Source organism: Brassica napus, chromosome C5 (genome assembly GCF_020379485.1).
Source record: "Brassica napus cultivar Da-Ae chromosome C5, Da-Ae, whole genome shotgun sequence".
Taxonomy (NCBI): Eukaryota; Viridiplantae; Streptophyta; class Magnoliopsida; order Brassicales; family Brassicaceae; genus Brassica; species Brassica napus.
The window spans coordinates 27,120,702-27,133,194 of record NC_063448.1 but is presented as its reverse complement, the minus strand read 5'-3'; the positions used below and the strand labels follow the sequence as shown (position 1 = coordinate 27,133,194).

At 35.0% G+C, this 12,493-nt stretch overlaps 1 long non-coding RNA gene and 1 pseudogene across 4 annotated transcripts; one reads left to right on the top strand and one right to left on the bottom strand.

The window, feature by feature from the left end:
• Window positions 1–591: 591 nt before the first annotated feature.
• LOC106414183 lies at window positions 592–6,297 on the bottom strand (annotated as a pseudogene).
• Window positions 6,298–6,527: 230 nt separating this feature from the next.
• On the top strand, window positions 6,528–10,424 carry LOC106411736. Of its 4 annotated transcripts, none has more exons than XR_002657279.2 (6): window positions 6,528–7,748; window positions 7,845–7,966; window positions 8,426–8,738; window positions 9,379–9,571; window positions 9,790–10,120; window positions 10,196–10,424. It is a non-coding gene; the product is annotated as an uncharacterized LOC106411736 (long non-coding RNA). The 4 variants fall into 4 exon arrangements; XR_001282426.3 differs by having other exon boundaries at window positions 9,760–10,120; XR_002657280.2 differs by having other exon boundaries at window positions 9,417–10,120.
• The last annotated feature ends 2,069 nt before the right edge of the window (window positions 10,425–12,493 follow it).

Here is a 12,493-nt window from a genome sequence, read left to right as displayed (position 1 = left end):
ACATAAAAACAAATAGCATCATTTTTTTTAAATACATCCGCGGGCGCGCAGGTCAAAATCTAGTATATATTTATAAATGAAGATATAATTGTCGCTTAACCTTTTTGTAAAACCTATTTTGGTCACTTTGCCTTATGTAGGCTATTTTTAAATAAAAAAAACTATAGAAAATATATTTAGGAGATTTGCCCTATATATTATTATGAAAATTATTCTTAAAATGGTCAAAAAAATATCCACTTCGAAACTTGAGTCTCCCATCAAATACCAAATAAAGTTGTAAAACAAGTTCTTTAAAAGTTATAAGAAAACAAAAGCTAGGCACTAGATAAATGATAATCATATTGACAAAAAAAAGAGAAATGATAATCATAAGTTTCTTCCACACTATTGTGACATGCAGATGAACGCTTTCACCTCTTCAACCGCAACTTCCCAATAAAAAATCTCTTCTTTATGAAGTTGAGCCTTGCTCAAAGTCAGGCTTTCGTTGCCCGCGAATTGGAGTAGGCGGCCTCTCTCTGTCCACCTATAAAACAATATTTAAACTCAGCAACAGAAACATGTTTTTTTTGGTAAAAATGTTAAATTTTATACCAAACTTTTAAATTTGTGAAAAAAATACAGAGGTAACTGGTAGCAGAAAGAAAAATAAATCTAAACAACAACAACCTAAACATGTTTCATCATATGATCTATATAATACATTTCCACATGGTAAAGAAAAACTATTCTGGTCCAGAAGGTCTTACCTCAATCCATGCTTTGTCGGGAACGTTTTCTGAAGGTGAGATGGGAGGTGGAAGAGGATGAATCAACTTAGGAACAACGTCTAAATTTCTACCAATAACTAATATTGCTCCAGCATTTTTGAACTTTCCTGTTTACCACAATACCAAAATATATATATATTTTTTTCTTTTTCTTACCCTAGTGCAAAGAGAGACTAATACATTTTCAAAAGGATGTTTGTATTGTTTTCAATATATAAAACCAAAATTACTTACCGCAGTAGTTTGTAGCAGAAAAAACAGTAATGAGCTTTCCTTGTGCAAATCTTTCGAAACCATCAAGTACACACTCGTGCCCTCTTATAATCATATCTATATCATTCCTCTCACAAAATGCATTGACCCTATCAGGCTGCATATATATATATATATATACAAGACACCATGCCTTATTAGTCTCCGAGAGCTTGAAATGTTAAAGAAAAGAAAGAATTTTTACCCCAAAAGAGACAACATGGGGCCCTCTTTCATTTACTCCTATGCCCAAAATGCTATCATGCGCTGTAGGATCAGACCTGTTTATATGTAGAAGACAGAAGCTTGGAAAATAAGTAAGAATTAGTAGAAAAGTGGATGTTATTTTATTTTACCATAATAAGTCTTTGACAACTTTGTAATTATATTCGCAATCCATATCAACGGGCCTCTTGATATTTGTAATCTGTTTCATTGTGAATACTGAGGAACCAATCCCACCGTGTACACAGAAAATTTTCTTCTCGATTAGGGCAGCAAGGGGAAGATGACTGAAAAAATCATTAATCAATTTAAATGCACGATTCCCATCGTTACACTCCTGGTGGTTTACAGAGAAAAAGATTATCATTACTTCATTAGCCAAGAACAAGTAGAAAATATATATTCTGTGAACAGATTGACAGACACGTACTATTCTTTCTATGCATTCATCTAGGAAGCCATACACTGTATTCGTCGCTTCAGCCTCATGATTTCCACTGATCAAATGGATGTTCTTCGGATATTCAACCTGCACAAAAGACACATATACGCATCTTCGAAGATAAAAACAATAATAATAAAAAGCTATTTATCAATATCAATATAGATGATGTATATAGACTATCTCTCGCCTTCAAAGCAAGCAGCAATATTATGGTCTCTAAGCTGTGTTTTCCTCGGTCAACATAATCTCCCAAAAATAAATAATCAATATACCTGAAGGCACATTATATAATATAAACAATTGTTCAGTGACTATTCATGAGCAAAACTCTTGTCATAATGACTTAGCAAGACATCTTTGGTATTGAACTTACGAGATATCTCCTTGCCTTGAAGGATATCCATACTCGTAAAATAGCCGCATCAGATCACCGAATTGACCATGGAGATCTCCAAAGACTTTAATTGGAGCATATAGTTGCAACACTGTTGGCTCTTGCTCGATGATTTGCTTCGCAGCGAAGCACAGCTCAGCCAATTCATGGAAGCTCAAAAAGAACTTTCTATCGACAGGAGGTTCCCAAGTTTGAGGTCTTAACAAGGTTGAGATGACCTAGACATCAACTAAGTAAGCGCATGAAGTATGTGAAGATGTAGAGAATTTGTTTTTTTTCATACCTTGTTAACCAAGTCATGTAACTTCTCACTGGAGAAATTTGGCTTATAACCATCGTTCATGTCACTCGCAGGCGGCCATGGAGTGTTTGGCGATCTACCCAATAAACTATAAAAGAGGGATTTTTAAAGTCAAATTATGCATAGACTAAAAGGGTGTAAGAAGTTCAGATATATGACCTCCACAAAAAGGATGGGACTGTTGGTCCAGAACTTAAAAGTTCTCCAGAGATTAGTAAATCGTCGAGTAATACACCTACACAAAAAATGGTAAAGAAAATGAAAGCTGCAGAATTACCAGTGCTTAGGTATATGCGAAAAAAGTCAAATAATTACCTTCTCTAATCCCACCATACACATATATGCGGCTGCCAACCGATGCAGCAGCATGGAGACTACGTCGCATAACTTCATTAGAAGTATCAACCCATACACCAGTAGAAGTATCAAGCACTACAAAGAAACAGAGAAAGTATCATCCATACTTTTTTGCATTCCATAAATGAAGGAGAACTCAACACTTAACCATTGGTTAAAGCTCCAAAAACAAATTGGGAAACAAATACACAAAAGCAAAACGTCACATGAAATATAAAAACTAGTTAGATATTACCTGAAACAGCTTCTTCAGCATCGACTAGGCGAGTATTACTCAGCGCACCCCCAAAGACATGCAATCGTAGATTTACAAAAATCTGTTAAAAAGAGACGACGATTATGTTAGTAATATTTTTCTACAAATGATATAGAACCAGAACATGAAGTGAATTTAAAAGTGTGTCATGCATCTCATTTCATGTCAGTAGACAATAACAGTCATCTCTTTTTAAGAGTAGAGATAATTCTTTTACGCTTAAGATACTTTCCCCTTTTAATTCATTTTGTAAACGCAGTTAGTGTATATGTGTGTGTGTGTGTGTATTGCAAGTGGTGTGGCAAGATTCTGGTTCTGACCGCTGCATGTTGGTATCTCTTGGAAAGATCTAAGTGTGGACTACGAGTCCACACCCAAAAACCACTACTGCTAAGTGGTTCCAGCTTGTAAGTATCTCCCAGTGGCTGCAAAGGCAAACATTAGGGTAAATATATATGCCATAATGCATAGAGAAGAACTCGAAAGAAGAATAAATTTACAAGAAAAGTTATAGCGCTTGACGTTTTGGACTTTTTTTTTTATCTTTACACAGGAGAAGAAAATATACCATCCCATGTTGGTCCCTTCCCCCGTAGAGCATAAAATAACGACGATCTCGAGTACTAGCAGAAGCATACCTTAATAAAAATATGAAACAATGAAGAAGAGTTAACGCAAACAAAAATGATTGACAACAGTTATTTCAGTTAAATCAACCAAATTTACTAACACTCTTCCACAAGGCAGGTCCCCATATGGGTACAATATTTCCCACACATTTGGGTGCCTAGTCGTATTCAATGCCCATGTATCGGCGAGAACCAAATTTCCTTCTTCATAAGACATAAACAAACAAACTTGTGTTAAGTATCAACGTTTAGAAACTTTTCACCCACACAAAAAAAAAGAATAATCATAAACAAATGCAATATTGTTGTTATGAAAGGTTTAATTTATAGAGTAAATGCTAACAAATCCGATTTAAAACCTCCACTAATTGGTATGTTATACATTTGTTTGAGAAATTTCCTCTCTAAGAGGGAGACATATATATATAGAGCAATGCTAACAAATGCGATTGAAAACTACACTAATTGGTATGTTAATGATTTGTTACTCATGCTTGTCCTACGTATACCAATGTCAAACCAAAGTGGAACGAATATATAGATATTTCGTACCCTTTTTTCCACCGAATATAACAAGCTTTTTCCCAGCTAAACCCATTACATGGCCATAGCGAGGACATGGAGCCATACCCTCTTGAACCACCACTCTGAACAATATACATTAAATGCGAAGACATTTCATTGATAAAAGGTACGTATATATATCTCAGAGAAATCCATAAATGACACCATACTTTTTCCATTTGAACGTATCACTACTCATGTCAAGGACATGGAGATCTCCGTTACAAATGCCTGATGGACCAATTCCACCCTGCCAACGAAAACAGTATCCGATCCTCATGTGTCAGTCAGATACATATAGGGTCTAGACTCTAGATAACACAATCGAAACCTAACCAAGGAAAATCTTTAAATGATCATTTCAATATCACCTGAATAAGGACCCCATCGCCACATGAGACGGCTGCATGATTAGTCCTAGGAGATGGAGGCTCACCTTCTGGATAAACCCTGAACAATCAAGGATCATTACACACCATTAATGAAATGATTTATAGATCTACAACAACAAAAAACCTTAAGCAAAACAAGCTAACATCTGAAAACGAGAGATACATCAATGTTCTCAGTTACCTTGTCCACTTCTTGGTTAAGGAATTGAGACAGTATACTGAATTGGTTAAACATTGTAAACCTGGAACAAAAAAAACAGCCACGTCCCAGAAACGTTACGAAATCCAAAACCCTAACAATTTAAAAAACCTAGGATTAGGGAGTCAATGAAAGACGTACTGTTATCGGATCCACCGCTCGGGACTGAAGTAACGCCGCCGAAGAGGATTAGGCGGTGCTAAACTGCCGTGAGTGTATGACCACATCTCGGTCCCGGTAAGTCCTCTTGGGGGTTGAACAAGGTCTGCGTCGTACTCGTTGCGTAAGGAGGAGGGGGAAACTGCCATAAGTTTAAATCAGCCATGAGAACAATGTTGAGTTACAGATTGGGAGATATAAATTATGCGGCTGCGAAAGACGGTGGCGAAATCCTATCGGGTTCATCTCCATTTTATAGCACAATTTTTTTTCCCTAGTCTCCTTTTGTTTTGGTAAGCAAATAATGATGTTCATATTCAGACAAGTGTCTTGAATGTGTTTCATTCCCAGCAATGGTGCCTAACGGCAAAGTGATAAATGATAACTACGAAACTGCCCATTATTTAGCCTTTGGCTGCCTTGTTGCCACGTATGCTGGTCGTTGTTCAATATTTTGTTTCTTAAGTACAAAATAGTCTTTAAGGTAAGGAATTTAAAAGTGAGCTGCACATTTCTTCAATACGAACATTTGTAGTTTTCGCTTTGAGTAAGCAATATGGATTAATTTTAGGGAATATTATTAATTAGTGGTATTCCAGCGCTACACGCCGGGTTCATATGTTTTATTCTTACATGAATTTTCATATGTTTTATTCTTACATGAATTTACAATTCATTTATGGTCTTTTTAATAAAAATATGTTCAAAAATATGAAAATGAAAATATATTAAAAGAAAATGATTTTTTCGGATTTATTTGATAGTGGTTAGTGACCTAGTGTATTGCTTTATTTTGAAATTACTTATTTCAAAATGGAATAGCATAAGTGGTTGTGACTTATTGATTCAATAAAAGTGAAATAAAAAACCGATAATCGTAGCAAAGTTTATTTAGTTGGAATTTAAACATAAAGTAAAGTTGATATTTTATTTAGAGACATATTTATACTGTTAAATACCATGTAGACATTATATAGAAAAAACGGCATTTGAAATTTATTTTAAAGACTAATATGAATTGAAACGTGTGTAATGAAGTTTTGTTCATATATTTTACTTACTTTTTATATATAAAGATTAAGGATTGTTGTTTATTTTTAGAATTAATACATTTGACAATTTTTTATATTGTAAAGTAGTTTTTTTCAAAGGTCAAATATTTGTTCTTACATTGTCCATTATAATTATTGTAATCTTTTGGCGTATGTTTATTTGATTTATGGGACCTTAACCTTATCATCTTATGCCGTTAGTAATTTTTCTCAACAATAAAGTTGAAGTGGGACACAATCAAAGATAAGCAGCTTATTGATTTGGGCTACCAACATAATGTCACAAAATCTCATTATCGACTCTTGATATTCCAATAACTTGTACATCATACTCTGCGACTCTTCAACCCAAATAAAGAGACATATATTGCAACTTTGTAGCAAAGACAAAAGAAAAACTCTTAAAAGTGACAGATAAATCGTGAGCTACCTTCATGCTTCTAACACAGCTCGAGATGTCAGAACACTTCTCTGTCACATCTACGTGAATAACTTTCTTTTGAAAATTTGCAAACCAGGCCCGCAAGGATAGATAAAACCAACAATTTCATTTATAATTGTAATTTGTCTCCAATATGAGGTTTTGATTGATGATATTATAAGCAAAAGCATTCGTCGTGCTATAGTGACCCTCACCGAAAGATCTCATGTGATTAGCTTGGCTTTTGATTTGAGCACGGTCAGCTCATAATCTTACGACCCGTTAAAGGTTTGCAATCCGGCAAGCAATGATAAATAAAACATCAACAAAGTTTTTTTTATCTAAATTGACAGATAACATAACTCAAGAAACTGATGAAATAGAAAGTAGGAAGGATCGGAAGAGGCATAGTATACTGAGGAGAATAATAAGTTTGAGTTTCAAAATCGGAAAGTAGGTTTTGATGCGTACACGTTGTCACCGTGACAGTGGTGAGCGGCGAATATATAGTGACAGAGGAGAATCTGAAGCGAAGGGCATGGAGCTGTTACTGTGTTTGAATGATGAATAATTGAAAGAGGAGTGGGGAATAAGGACATTCGAACTTGAACTTTTGCTTGCAGTAAATTTTTTTTTTTCTAATTTGTTTTTGTTTTCCTACAAACCACTCCAATTATGAACCCGGACATAACTGAAATCAATGGTAATCTTAACCGAAATAGAAACAGAACCTAACTAAAATTAAACGGGAGCTAACCGAAGACCAGAAACCCTAAAGAGCAAACGAAGAAGCCGTCGTGTAGGGATAGTCGCCAAAAGAAACCTTCAGTGGCATAGGACCACCACCAAGAGGCGAGGTGACGCGAGACTCGAGCATCCACCTTCAGAGACAGACCGGAGCAGACCAGAAAAGCTCTACCACAGACATAGAGACGCACGACAAAACCACCGAAACATCTGACAGAGAGAGAGAGCCGAGCAAAACTACATCGGCGAGAAGGAGGCGGAAAAGAAAGAGAAAAAAACTTGACTTGGTAAACTATTTTAGACCACCTCCAACGGGAGGTGTTAAAAAGGAGTTCTTAGAAAAAAACAAAAAAAATAAATGAAAAAAGAGATAATGGCAGAGAATCGCTGCCTAAAACAAAGTTTTTGGAATCTCTAAAAACCTCATACGTGGTTCTTTATTGTTGGCTAATTCTTTTTCTGCTTCTCTCTCTTTCTCTTTGTCGTTGTTCTTCTTTTTTTTTGTCTGAGAAATCTGTCTGAGAAATCGATGTTGGTAGATTAAGTTGTGGGAGTATCCAAATCGTTCTGTTTGAAAAAAAGGTATGACGATTGAATTTTACCCTTTGAATTTTACCCTTTGTATTTGTCTTTCTGGGTTTCAATTGATGTTTTTGATCTGGGTATCTCTGTTTCTAGAATTGTTTGTGTCGGTGGGAAGGATTTCGCCGCATTTACTTGAAGGAGTCCCGGATGTGCTTACAAAGGAACTGTTTTTGGCATCTGGTGAAGGTCCTGGCCTCACTAATGTCAACCCATTGGTAACTCTTATATGTCTCCAAGTAGCTTTTTGTTCTTCTTTTGTCACCCTGACACACATCTCACACCAAAGCAAAACACAGAGCTGATGTCAATTGTTATTTATAGTAGTTGATAGGCAACTAGGATTTGTATCAAATACTTTTAATTGGTTTCTGTCGTTGTTTCAAGTGTCTTTTTGATTGGAATATCCTTTTCATTATGTACTTATAGCTTATGCAAGAAATTAGTTAGTTAATTGCACATGCATGTTTAGTGATAAACTTTATTTCGTTAGGAAGCAATTTGTGGAATCTATCAATCAATCAATGTGAATACTAGAATTAATCTCAGAAAACTTCCACAGATTGAGTTGATTTAAGTAGTGAATCTAATCTTGTTTCTGTTAAGAGATCTAATCTGTGCTTAATTAGTAAGATTGTCACTGATCTGATGATTTTAAGTGGATGTAATTGTTGCAGATAAGATCAGTGCAAGAGCTGAGAGGTACAGACATGCGAAATCTGCAGAGACGAGGTCGAATTGACCGTTAATGGAGAACCATTCGTGGTGTGTAACGAATGTGCCTTCCCTGTTTGTAGACCTTGCTATGAGTACGAAAGAAGAGAAGGCAATCAAGCTTGTCCTTAGTGCAAGACCCATTACAAAAGGCTTAAAGGAAGTCCAAGGGTTGAGAATGATGAAGAGGAAGATAACATTGATGATATAGACAATGAGTTTGATTACATGAACAATGGTGGGAACATGAACAATGGTGGGATTGGATTTGATCAGGTATGTTTTTGAATTCTAAAGTACTTAATTGTATATATGGTATACTGAGGTTCCTACTGGACCATGAGAAATTTAATTACACTAACAAGGATTCTAAACTTCTCAAATCACAAAATTAACTATTAAATTATTCATTAGAACCCATAACCATTGGAGTTGCTCTTACAACTGGGCCAATATTTTTTTCTAGAAGTCCGAACCCATTAAAAACTTCAACAAATGAAAACGTGACAAGTGTTATCAAAAAGCCTCAAAGTTGAAAAAAAAATCTATTTTATAGTATAAAATGTGACACAAGTTCATTGTTTTATTATTAGAGTAACTTAGAGCTAATGAAGGGTTCTTTAAAAATAAACCCAAAAAGTAAATCAAAAAGAAAAAAAAGCATAGCAGCCGGTTCTTATAAGAGGGTTTTTAGAATTAGTAAAAACACCTGAGGTGTCCGTTTTTTATTGGCTTTTGTTGTATTTCTCTCTCTCTCCTCTTTCTCTCTTTGGCGTCCCTTTCTCTCTTTCTATTTTTCTGGTAAATCAATTCTTCTATACAGATCCCAAACCTTAATTCTCTCTTCTTCACCATGTTTGATTTCGTGGGTATTATCTCAATTTAGGGATTTTGATGTTCTGATTTGGGAATTTAGGTTTCTTCAATTTCGTGGTCCTGTGATTGCTCTAACAGTAGATTGGTCTTGTGAGGAATGCTGCCTGTCGACTGTTTTCGGTTTGGTGATGAGGTACTTGAGGAGGGAACAGCTGAGTCTGCGTTTGCTAGCTTTCTTCTTATCTCAACCTATCAACGGCGTCTTTGCAGATCATTGCGTGAGGTTTATTAAGGTAATTAACTAAGTTAATAGCATGTTGATATAAAGTTAGGATCTTTATTGTTTATGTTGGTAGTGTTGATACTTCTTATGTGGAAGAAGAACCATTACTACCTTTTTATACTCTCTCAGAAGAATACTTTGTAGAATCACACTTGAGAAAGTCTTTAAACTCAAACGAGAGTTTTTTGAATTCTTCAGAGGTTCCTAGGTTAGCTTATCTGATCTCAGGTACTAAAGGAGATAGCCACAGGATGATGAGGACTTTGCAAGCTGTGTACCATCCAAGAAACCAATATGTTCTCCATTTAGACCTCGAAGCTCCACCTAAGGAGAGGCTGGAGCTTGCAATGTCTGTGAAGAGTGATCCTACTTTCCGTGAAGTTACAAACGTCCGTGTTATGTCACAGTCTAATCTCGTTACCTATAAAGGCCCTACAATGATCGCTTGTACGCTTCAAGCTGTGGCGGTTTTGCTTAAGGAGAGCTTGGATTGGGATTGGTTCATCAACCTTAGTGCATCAGATTATTAGACTATCCTATCCTCTCCTGACACAAGATGGTTAGTTAAAACTCTAATGATATTCTTGATCTTTTGTTACAAAGTTGTGACTCTTGTTTGTTACTGAACTTGCAGATTTGTTGTATGTCTTCTCCAACTTGTCTCGGAATGTTAACTTCATTGAACATACGAAGCGCACCGGAATGTTAAATTCATGATATAAATTTGTATTTCTATTTTTCATATGTTTTTATGTCATATTTGTTTAAATGTTATGAAATCCAATAATTTATAAGTTTTGTAATATTTAAATTTAATAATTCAATTTTAAAAAAAAATTAAGAACCTCATAGGGGTTCTCCCATTGGACTTTTACACAACTATACAATATTAAAATGCAAATATAAGCCATGTGGAGGGTGTCCATGTCAGCTCAAATAATCAACCAATTAGAAAATAGCTATGTTAATGAATAATTCCACGTCACCCGAAGCACTTCTCTTTCGCGTTCTCACCGTCTTACCGACGATGAAAGAAACCGACCTAATTTGTCGTTACAGTTCAATCGTAAATTCTGCATTCAATTATTATTAAACAAATAAGAAACTCTTCAAATTCATCCTGCATTCCACATCACTATATTAATCGATGGCGAGTTCTAGATTCAAAGATTCTAATTACGCGAAGAAGCTGTTCCGTCTCTCCTCTTTGTTCTACGGCGCAAGGAGACGCCTGAGCTTTTACCTGATCAGAGTCGACAATGATTCAAGGTTCTGATCTGATCTGTTGCTAATAATTGCTTTCTCCAGTAAACTTCATAAAGTACACAATTAACTATTAAATTAATTTTAAGAATTCATTAAGGGCTCTAATCAATGGAGGTGGTCTTATGTTTTCCTTTAATTTCTGACTAGTTTGATGCGTTTTTCTCCATCTAATCATTAGTTATTAAAATTTTTATTTATCTAAATATCATTGGACTATTTGGGATTAAAATGCATTATATACTATAGGCATGGATGGTTTATCCAAAGATGGACGAACCAAACGAAGCAGAAATGAAGAATCAAAACCAAAACCGAATTTGAAAGCAAACACTCAAAAAACCGAATTTGAAAGCAAACCCTCGAACAATTTATGTTTCTCTATCCCGGAAAAACTAAAACCGAAGTGAAAATGAGTATCCGAATACTCAAAATATAACTTATAGAACTATAAATATTAACAGTATTAATAATTATATTTAGTTTTAAGATAATCAAATACCATATCTATTATTTATAAACTAAATTATCTTAAAAAAACATATTGCAAGGGGAAAGGCGGTTCCAAGGCGATCGTTAAGGCGATTGCCTTGACTATCACTTTTTCTGCAATATCTCACCTGCAGATTATGATTCCATTGTTGAATATATATGATTTATATGTGTAATCTCTCCTTTCTCTTCATAGCTTTCAAAATCGAAACAGGTGGACCCAAATAAAAGTTCATTTTCCACAATTCTATTTTGCATTGGAGAGTATTTACGGTGAGTCCATTTGTGTTTACCGTCTTTTTCACAATACTTTGGCGTCTCACATATACACTCTCCGTAATGGAAATCGAAAGCCTTTTTCAAAACAATTTTTATATGTTCTGTTCTTCTCTCTAATGGAGAAGAAATTCAGATTTACTCACAGCGAATAGATTGTTAAGTATTTCTCTCAATTTGTTGTTGCAATCTCCAGCGTGGACTTCGTGGCCATGATTGACGACATATCAGTCAACCTATTTGTGTTAAATCCTGATTTAAGTGGTAATGAACTTATTCTCATCGCTTTAATTTGTAAACAAATTCCATGGAAGCTGCCATGAAAAGAGTGTACTGGAGTCGGGGATTTAGAAGTTGATGGACAATCCCGTTGGCTTCTTTTGATTCTTACACAATCGAGAGTTCAAAATTGAAAATGGGATTTCTCCATGATGATGCAACCACAAAGGCAATTGACATTTACATAGATTGCAATTCGACACCTTGTTTGGTTATTTACTGTACATGAAATCATCTAAACTGGAGAAGCAATTTTTTAGTTGTATAGCGATGTTTTTAGAATCGCTGAAGATTAGCAGTTCTAGTTCTTATTTCATTTGATAGAATCATTATATTGAATTATTTACCAATGGACATCTATAGATCTAAATTGGAAGTTTACAATGATATACAACAAAGAAAAACGAGAAGAAAATTCTAGAATCTCATTGCATTTTCGATGTCTAAACATAGAGATCGCATCAAGGAAATTGAATTGTTATTCTATTATCAAATAAGATGGTTCTGAAGACAGCTTCCTCAACTTTTATTTTAAGTGTTGTATTGCTCTCATTTAATTTTATATTTGCATTTGGCGTTTTTTTACTATCTAATGTTACATTTTTATAAAAATAAAAGTAGT